The sequence below is a fragment of the Columba livia genome, chromosome 10 (genome assembly GCF_036013475.1).
Source record: "Columba livia isolate bColLiv1 breed racing homer chromosome 10, bColLiv1.pat.W.v2, whole genome shotgun sequence".
Taxonomy (NCBI): domain Eukaryota; kingdom Metazoa; phylum Chordata; class Aves; order Columbiformes; family Columbidae; genus Columba; species Columba livia.
In genome coordinates, this window is record NC_088611.1 from 9,756,157 (window position 1) to 9,766,800 (window position 10,644).

At 41.9% G+C, this 10,644-nt stretch overlaps 1 protein-coding gene across 28 annotated transcripts in view; it reads right to left on the reverse strand.

Annotated features, from left to right (window-relative positions):
• The window catches only part of ERC2 (ELKS/RAB6-interacting/CAST family member 2), a 439,127-nt gene extending 431,171 nt beyond the window's left edge, over positions 1-7,956 (reverse strand). For 5 of the 28 annotated variants that reach the window (XM_065074540.1, XM_065074526.1, XM_065074521.1 and 2 more), the window contains exon 1: positions 7,544-7,953. The gene's annotated coding sequence lies outside the window, so the exon portion shown is untranslated. Of the gene's footprint in view, positions 1-5,618; positions 5,972-7,543 lie in introns of those variants that run through there. The other 23 variants (XM_065074543.1, XM_065074528.1, XM_065074527.1 and 20 more) reach the window with 12 other exon arrangements.
• Between the last annotated feature and the right edge of the window lie 2,688 nt (positions 7,957-10,644).

Genomic DNA, 10,644 nt, shown 5'->3' on the forward strand with positions numbered 1-10,644 from the left:
AACACTGAACTCTTTGTACTACACTCAGGCTGCTCCATTAAAATTTCAATGCAAACATTGCCCTCAGCAAAATGGATCAAACAAGCTAACATAACATTGTTCCATACAAACTATACTAACAAGACCAGTAATTATGTCATAAAACATTACAAATTTTTGCCATGTACAGATTTAAAGGAACCAGATGTAACTTGCTGATTTCCATTTTCAAATTTTGACATTTTACCATAAGCATCCCAATCTGCTCCCCTCTTCAGCTGTCATCCAGCATTCAGGAGATGACCTACAGCTTGTTCCACAAAAACACTGGTGCAGCTTTTCTGCCATCTCAGCTTCAATGCATTGATCAATAAAAACAATATATCATAGTGGCTGGGGGCAATGCAATAGCTTATCCTAATCTTCAAGTGTCAGCCATCCTATGGCCAAATATTATAACACCACTCATAATGCACTTGAGAAATCCATCCTTGTATATTTCTAGTTTCCTGAAAAAGTTCTGTAGCTCCTTCAAAGAGGATCTGGCATGAGATCAGAACTGAAGAGCATTTTCCTTCCACTTGCTTGTGACAGATCCTGAACAAAAGCAACTGCCTGCTAGATTGGTACAACTTCCCCCCTCCCACCCTTCTCTCCTCCCACCCCCGCCAAAAAAAAAAAAAAAAAAAAAAAATCTAGGCTGGAAAAACTAAGATTGCTAGCATAAACTGTCTGTGTCAATATAAACTAGGTACAATCAAATATTTTTAGATACAGCAGACCTGATATGTGGCCAGGTGGTGGGGGTTGGTGCAGCTTTGTTGATACTCAAAAAATAGGTATAGGATACTGTGGCAGAATGCAAACCCCACTCTCTCCCCGTCCCTCCTTCAGTATGGAAGGAGTAGGCACATCTCCCTCTCTCTCTGCTACTTGAGGCTAACAGCTTCTTTTGTTTGGCCCCAGAGCACCCTGGCCAGGGCCATTAGGAGAAGGGAGTGCCAAGGCGCCAGTGAGCCGCTGGGCGCCTGCGGCCAGTGTGGGGGATGTTTGGAGGCTTCAGGGGCACCCACAGCCAGTGTGGGGGTGCAGAGAAGCTTCTAGAATACCTACAGTCAGATCTGATCAGCCAGTATAAAAATGGGATTCTCGTCGAGACTCCACCCACTGTCGTGGGTCTCTCGGAGCACGAGCAAGATGCTGCCGCCGAGAGCCCCCCTCCCTGGGATGGAGACTCCGCTTGCCTCGCCGCCACGGCTGTGAGTAAAACTTCTCGCAGGATTGCGAGTATATTTATACTTTTCGTGCACATATGCACGTGTAACTTTCCGTGCTCCATATGAGCACGTGTAAAATTAATCCTCGCAGAATCGCGGGTGTATTTTCCTTCCATGCACATTTGCATGTGTAACTTTCCGTGCACATTTGCACGCTTACTTTCCGTGCTTAATACAAGCACGTATACTTTCCGTGCACATTTGCACATGTAACTTTCCGTGCTCAACATTAGCACGTGTATAAATTATTTCCTCGCACAATTGCGAGTGTATTTTCCTCCCGTGCTTCCACATAAGCACGTGTAATATTCCGTGCACATTTGCACGTGTAAGTAAATTAACCCTCGCACGATTGCGAGTGTACACTTTCCGTACTCACTACGAGTACGTGTATCTCTTTTAAAATAATCCCACACCGTGTTTAGGCAAATGTGTCCTTCTCCAGGACTCAGGGACGGCTCCGGCATTGTTTTGAGTGAAGCCACGTGCATGCACACTGTGGACCGCCTGTTCGATTAGTTGCTGCCCCTTAATAATTTTCCTCAACTGATATCCGAACCTTTATTTGAGTCACTTTGGAGTATTAAAACCCTGTTTCTCACCGGCTTAATAAAAGTTGTTTTGGACCCTGTTGTCCCTTAAACTAACCTCGGGGTACCTATGTGACAGATACCCTTGTCTCATGTCAATACTGTAGTTCATACTTCTTCCTTTGAGTCAGCCTTTTGTTTATATCTCTGATATGCATTTTACATACTTGTTTTGCCTTTTAGAGTTTATTAGTTGTGTTCTGTGTTTTCTCTACTTGTATGAAGTTTTGAGAATTTCTCATCTCAAACCAGAGAACACTTACTTAGCACTTCATTGAGCCCTACCAAAAAAAAGGAATCATCATCCTTCATCCACAGGAAGACTAACTTCTCTCAGGACTCCTCCTTTGCCTTAATAGTAATGTTTGCATACTGATTTAACATTGTATCTTTCATATGCCTGTGAAAATTCTGAAAGCAACAGGAAAAAAGCAAAATAAAAGACCTTGGTTGAAAAAAAAAAAAAAGAAAAAAAAAGGAAGTATGCTTTTTGCAAGTGTATACATCTTAAGGATAAACCTTCCGCCTTCATTTAAGGCTGTGGAGTTTCTTAGACACTGTAGAAGCCATATACCATTGCTTTATGGAACAGCAGAGAAAGGCATCTACATAGTTTCCTACTTTTCACTGCTTATACATGGAGCCTTCCTCACTTCAGGAAGATTTACTTAGTGTCTCAGAACATCAGGAATTGGAGGCATGAAGAGGTAACATCAGCCTCAGGGTCTCAAGAATTGCCACACAGATCATCATCTACTGCCTGAAGCAAGCAGACACCTTCTCCCATCTTCCCATAGAACCGGCTGACACAGAGCCATTCTAGTTGAACTTAAAGCGGGTGAGATACAGATTATTCTATACTGAAAACTAAATTGATTTTATTTGGCCATTTTAAACAGGGTGGGGGGAGATATTACTCTAAAGCACTTGTTTTTTACCCAGTACTTAAAGGATGGTTTTGCTAAGCTGAAGCATAATACTCCTTATGCACCATAGTGCAAGGGGTGGAGAGAGAGATAAATGGAATCAAGTGGAAATATAAGAAATAACACAGATGTATGTATTTTTATAAAAACATTAAATGATTCAGACATTGCATATACTACAGACATAATGAAATGTGTATCTTAGCAGATTAACTGTGAATTACTTTTACCAACCATGTAAAGTGTTTATTAACAACACTGAAAGCTGCAGAAGCATCACCACAATTTCCAAATGGATTCAACTCACAATTGACAAGAAGAAATCAGTTCCTGAGAATTCAAGTACTATGGTATCCAAATCCATTCCATTTCTTATTTTTGCAATGAGACGATCCAAATGGATGCCAAATAGTGTGGCCACAAGTATAGACACAGTAAACTTCCATTAGGAATTGGAATGATTTCACCAAATTGTGTTCTGCTGAGCTCTCAAAGTCAGTAGAACAGTCTGGCCAGTAAGTCAGCATTCACCCTAAGTGATCTGAGCTATTTATTTAGAAGGAAACTGTCCCACATATCACCAGTGCTCTATGCAACATGTGATCTGCTGGACCAATATTTAGCTGATGTTTCTGCTGATCTGCCTTTACATTTTCTTCTAAGTATCATGCAGAAAAAAAAAAGCACTATCCAGTTCATTTAGAGAATTTCATTTCTGACATTTCCCTAGATCAACTAAGATCCTCAAAAATAAATTGTAATCTCATTTTGCTTCAAAGTAACTCTTGACATTTTGCCAGGACTTTGTAGAAAATATAAGCTAGTATTAACATTGCAAAACAAATAAGTTGAGCAAACCTCATCATTTGCTAAGCGTATGCAAGATCATTCAAAAACCAAAACTTATGTCACAAAAATCTTTAAAGCAATCCTGAAGCTGAAGCAAACAAATATAATCTCAGAAATAAAAGAGCAGTTACATCTTTTTAAAAAGTCAGCATAGCAATAATATTTCCTAGGTGGAAATGACTGTCTCCATACATATCACAGGCATCTTACAAACTAAATGAAACTGAGAAGATAACAAATGCATCATAGTGGATAAAAATATAATACACACCATAAGAGATACAGGTGGGAGAACATATGTTGCCTTTGCAAGTGATACACAGGCTGGTTGCCTCGCTCTCTTTGAGGGTTGAACAACCTACTCTTTTCTGTTAGTCACTCCTCAAAGATCTGCAAGAATGATCTTTCTAAAGCAATAAAATCACCTTGAGCATTCTTTTACAAAAACATGCATGTTGAATAGCTAATTCTCTAAATATCTGGTATATTTGACTTTCTAAGATGTTCTAACATGCTAGCTTGATATTTGGTTGCTAAGAACATGGGCCACCCTTTCTCTTGCCACCTTTTTACAGCCTTCAGAGCAGGCAAGAGACAGGAGGGGCTACTAGCATAGATAATTATGTCTTACACTACCATTCATCTGAATTTGAGCCACAATTTGACTATCAGCAGGTATTGGGAGTTGAAGAAGCACACATAGAATATGAGAGGTAGTGAGACAGGTCTCCACCAAATGCTGTTTAACCACAAGAGAAAGTATTGTAAGTATAATGAGTTCAATAAGGCACTCAAACACTAACAGAAGATATTAATAAAAGGAGGCCAATGCTCAGGAAGACCAGAGACAGAAAATTTCTAAGGCAAGGAACTCCATTATGCACAGTAGGATGGGAAAGATACAGACAGAAAATTTCTAAGGCAAGGAACTCCATTATGCACAGTAGGATGGGAAAGAATAAAAGATGTCTCTGCATGCCAACCTTCTCCTTCATCCTTGGGAAAAACGGAAACAATTTCAGCAACCGAATCCTCTACCTACTGGAAAAAAGGATGCGTCTTATCTCAAGACACAAAACCTTTTCTATTCATAAATTCATCTTCATGGTATAGGCAGAAAAAAACCCCACACAATTAGAAAGTCAAAGCACATGATCTCAATGCTATATAGTGAGGAAGGAAAATAATAAGATGGTATCATCTCCCACATTCAGGAACACAGTGTATCAGCCTAGGTACCCCACCAACCAAGCAGGACTATGAGCTATTTAAAGATAATGACAGCCAAGTCTCCTCCAAACCTGTCAAAACACAGTTTCTCCAACATAGAAACACCATTTCAATCCTCAGTGCTTCAAAATTATTTACCCAAACTGTTTTCTGGAGACTGCATTATTACCATCTACTCTCTCAAGTCAACAAAAAGCATTTCAGATGGAATGACAAGGACAATCCACATACTTTATTTTTCACTTGCAAAACATTATCTCCTCACTTGTGCATTTGAAATTTTAATGATGATAAAAGAAAATGTCTATTTGGAGACATTTACCCCACCCTGGGTGCACTTGCGAGAGATACAGCACAGAGTTTCTCCATAGTACAAACATGTTTTCAACCTCAGCTGTGAAGCTGTGAGTCTCAGGGACTGCCTTTATCCCATTAATCCTTTAGAGTAAGAAATTACGTTCCCTTCACTCAGTGTAGAGCACCAGTCCCTCCTCCCACCCACAGTTTCCTCTAAGAAAAGTGAAGTTGACAACTCACCTTGATGCCTTTGAAAACTGTTTTACATTGAGCTTTCAAACAAAACTAATAGTAACAGAAAAGTTTCTTTTAAAGCACTGAAGAGATGTGGGAAAAGTTCTTTTCACACACACCCCTGAACCTGTCACCCGCAAAGCCGAGACCTAGACTGTCAGTTTCTTACATCAAAAAAACTCTAACAAAGCGTTTCCCACAGAAACATACACATTAAGTGAACTGGAGAAACTTACCATTACACACCCCCTAGGTGGAAGAAAAAACAAACAAAACCCTGGAAAGAGACCTTTCCATATCCAAGGAAAGAAATCTGGAAATGCACTGCTCGAGCAGATGAGACTGTGAAGGGACAGGAGCTGCAAGAGCCTTTGCTCTTGCACAGAACACGTAAAATACAGCCAGCACTGACAGCCAAGATGGCAAACGGACTGACCCCACGGAGCAGCCGCGGGGCACCGCGGAGGAGCAGCGGGCGGTGGCGGCGCCTCCTCCCTGTGCCGCCCGCGGGGGCTCCTGAGGGGACGGGGACAGCGACCGTTGGGCTGCGCGAGCCCCGGCCGCACGCGCCCGTCTCCGCCTGCTCGTGGCTGCGCGAGCTGGGGCGTTCCCGCCGCGGAGGGAGGGGCGGCGCGCGGCCGCGCTGCGGGTTGCGGGGAGGGGCGGGGCGGGCGGAGGGGCCGAGCGGGGGTGTCGTCGCTATTCGGAGACCTCAAGGAAAAACCCTGGGCAAAGGGGTCGTTTTATTGGGGTCCTTGTACAGACGCAGGTCGGGGGTGGGTGCGCTGCTCTGGCACACCCGCCTGCGGGGGGAGCTGAGCCGGGCGAGTTTTGGGGCTGCGAGGCTAGTCCCAAGCCCCCTCCCTGTGGCAGAAGAACGACCGGCCGTAGGGCCCTGGAAAGAGCAGCTGAATCAACGCTGTGCAGTTCTCCGCTTTCCCGAGGCGGGAGGAGCGGGTGGCGGCTCCGCAGCATCTTCCCTCGGAGCAGGGCGGACGGGGGCTGGCGGGGGCAGGCGGGAGACCAAGGATCTTTTGCGTCCTCGACCTCGCCACGGGGAAACGAAGCGCCAGTGGAAAAGCGACTTGATGGAGGGGGGGACCTTCCCCGCCCTTCGGAGGATGGGGAGCCGGAGAAGGGCCTGTGGGACCGGGCTGCAAACGAGGTGGCCGCCCTGGACATGCACATGGTGGGGGCAAGGGATAGGAAATAAAAACAAATCCTAAACAAACAGTTAAGTGAAAACACTGGTTGTAGAAGCCAACCAGAAAACTAACCCTGACAAGTAGGCTTTGCCCTCCTCTTGCCTGCACTTATTGGCCGTGCTTATTTGCAACGAGCTTCTGTCTGCCAATGCAAGTGGCCAGTTGGAGTGTCCATCAAAAGGGAAATAGCAATTCGCTGCTAAGGGAGTAGATTCCCATCCATCCATCACCAGGCTTAGCAGGTAGCCGCCTAGAAATCAATCACACACTAAAAATATATATATATATTTCCCCTCTCCATCACATTGCTACTCTAGTGCTCTCAGCAAAATATGTATCCTTGATAAATATATGCACGGATTTTATCATATGCATCACTCTTGTCTGACCTAAAATGATCTTTAAAAAAAAAAATTAAAAAACCCACACAATATCAAATTAGGAACCCCAGTAAGTATTCATTAATTCTATAACTGCAAAATAATATGCTGTTAGTTTCTGGTTTCCATTTGCCAGCTACTAAAAGGGAACAGAAATCTCTCACGTTTTTCCTTACACAATTATTACAACACCAAAATTAATCAATATTTAGGTATAAAGCCAGGAATTTCCAAAGTTCCTCAATGCTATTCTAGAAGACCTTAACAACAACAATTATATTTTATCCACTGAGCATGAAAAACAGGACTCCTATGGCTGCTTCTAAGAGAAATCGCAGGAGAGGTTTCTGGTTGATGATTCTGTAGGGAGAGGCACTCTGCTACCAGAATAAGATGTGCACTTGGTCCCATTTATTACAATCTAATTTCTCAAGCAATATAAAAAGCCCTTTCTGCTAAATTATTTCCAGTTTTAGCTACCAGACAGTTGCAGGAAGCAACATACAGCAATCTCCTTAATCACAATAAATTCACAGTAATGTATCACAGCCATATTCTCCCGTTCGAGCTTCTCACCTTTCAAATCATTGCATCTGTCTCTCGTCCTCGCCTGGATTCCACATCCCGTCCAGCTGACATCTCCTTGCGCGGAGGAAGGAGGCGGCGGGGACAGCGGGACCCACCGCACACCTGCAGGGGAGGAACAGAGGGAACCTGCTGCAGCCGGGGGGGGTTCGTGCGCCCCTGTCCCTCGTCTTCCCGGCCCTCAGCGGCTCTCCCTCAGTCAGCTGCGAGCCCGGCGCTCTCGGTTGCCAGTCCCTGACTCAACATTCCCAGCATTCCCGAGCAGCCGGGGCTCCGCCAGCGCCGGGCGGGCCGCCGGGGGCAGCAGCAAGCGCTGGCAGCGCGGCGCACGGGCTGCGAGCACAGCGCGTTATCGGAGCGTGTGGCTGTCTGCTCAGCTCGGGCCCGCGGGTTCCAGTCCCCACCCAGGAAAGGTCTGAGAGGAAAGTGCGTTACTCATTGTGAGAGAGCCTAAAAATACACCTATGTCTGCGTAAAACTGCAGAGGCAAAAATCGCTTTTTTTTGTCCCTGTTCACCAAAGGCCAAAAATGTTCAAAGCCAGCTGTTTAAGAACATGATATCTAAAAATCCATTGCTGTATGTGTGTACACAGGAAAAAAATCTAAATCTGTGTTGTCCTCTAAGTGTAAAAGTCATTCTGATAAATTTTTGTGTTTTAAAAAAAATAGTATATAAAAAAGGCTGTCGATTAGCTGCTATGTGAAGGCTAAAAGCGCTTTTCATCAAAAAACTGCGAACTGCATTAAAAATTACTCCTGACATTTTATTTATTCCTGTATTAAGAGGAGCAAGGCAACTTCTACAAACACCACTGACTTCTCATCCCAAGAAATGAGGGGGTTTTCCTCTTTTATTTTTCAAGTTTAATCACTCTTGATGAAATCACAACTGACCACCCTCAGCTTCAATGCAACTTCATACTTTACCCTACACAGAATCTGCCTATTCTTAACCTCATTGCTGTAACTGTTTTTAAGAATCACTTCAGATTTGTAGTTATTTTACTGTAATCTGTATTTTATTCCTCTCTTGCCCACATATGCACCTGTACATGCCACTTTTAAACATTATCGAGAGTAGAAATTCCATAAAAGCTGTCCTTAAAAACTACGTCAAATGAAATTTATTTCAACCAATCATGTTTAAAACTAACATAATACCTTCATTGCTATATTTGAATTATCCAAAGACAGTTGAAATAGTTTGCTGTCATGAATATTTATTCAGAGATGCAAATATTCAAAACAATGCTAGAATACAATTGACAGTAAAAGTATTGCAGTTTTTTATTTCTCCAAGAAAGGGGCATACTCTACAATATCTGTCTACCTCAGCCATAATAACAATATGGGGCAAATGGGTTTTTTTCTCTGAGCTCAAAGTAAAGGGACAAGCCATGATTAAAATGGAAACTCTGGGAGCTTTTTAAGCCTGCGTATTTACTTGAAGACATTTCTTTAAAATAGTTACAAAGCCATGGAAATTATGGACAGAGAAAATCTGTTCCTGTAGAAATTGCCAAGAAGGGACATGGTTTTGTAAACAAATAATTTCACTTGATCTAAAAAGCGAACAGAAAGTACTCTTGCAGAGTTAGCAAGTCTGCATCTGTAAGAAAATGGCTAAACACTATAAAATGTGGGTCAGTACACTGAATGCTTCAAGGCACAAGAAGTGTCTGCTTTCAGAAGTTTAGTGCTTAATTTGGATGTGGTGTGCAATTGTTTCAGTATTGCCAACACCAATTCTGCCTCAGTACTGTTAAGGATGGCAGGACTTTTGTTCTAAGTGTGTCAGCTGCTGACAGCTTTTTGAACAACAAATCACACCACCCTTGTCTATACAAAAAGACAGGAACATCAGGTTCTGCTTTATCTTTTTGTGACTCATTCACTGGCAAAGGCTGTGGGCCTTGTGATGGCCTGCAAAAACCTGGATCATTCTGACAGAAAAATTCTCTTTGCAAGGAATAATCACTGTGGGAGGACACCATAAAGTTACCTTAATGTTGCAGCAATATTGCAATGAATTAGGCTTGGTATCATTCAATATAGTTTGTAGCAAAACTAATCATAGACTATCCTGGAGCAGTAGACCATCTGCAGGGGGACTGTCAGTATTACTAGTGCAGAAAAACAGAATATACCCACAATGGAAAAGACCATTTGATGTAGAGCTTTGTGAAAAAAAAAAAAAAAAACACAACAAAAACAAAAACCAATTTGTATTCAAAAAGAGTTGTTGGAGAAGTATACAGTTCAAGTAAAGAGGAAAAAAATGAGAATTTTATAGTTAATCTACTTATTGTATTAGTAGGAAAAACATCATGCAAACAGCCTCAGGGTCACATAATCCGAACCCTTCAATTATATTAATTCCTTACATTCAAGACAATACTGGAATCGAAACCCAAAAGATAGCATAATAACAATAGTATGTACTTAAGACTGACTTCTTTGCAGCTGATTAAAGTTCTCATTTCAGTATAACCACTGGAACATCTGTGTTGCCTTTGGTGTCATGATGCAGGTAGGCACCATTAATCATAAAAAGAAGAAAGCCAGATGATGCAATTAAGCTAGCACATATTTTTCCTTTTGTTGTTCTTATAAGAGGTTCCAACACAGTAACTACTAGACCTACCTTTCAGTCAATTGTTAGAGGGAAGCAGTCTGTTGTACAACAAACTAGTATTTATAATCTAAGTGTCATGTGATCCTATACCCAAGGTTTGCACTTTTTAACAGTTCCTTCCTTCAGATACATTTTTGGCTAGCATTATTTTATTTGTTTTCCAAAAAGCTTTCTGCCTTAAAAATTGAGCATATTCATAGTTCCTTCTGCTTATATTATACAGCAGGAGCTGCAAAAACCCCACTGAAATTAATGACAAAATTATTTTTTATTTAAGTAAGTTAGGTCCTAAACAATTAAAGTACATATGAAATACAGATTTTAAAGTCTACTATTTTCTTCAGACTATGCTATATTTATTTTGGAAACAGAAAAGTGTGAAACATATGCTTGTTATAGTTTTTCTGTTTACTTATTCTATGTATAAATAATTCAAAAAGACATTAGAAAACATAT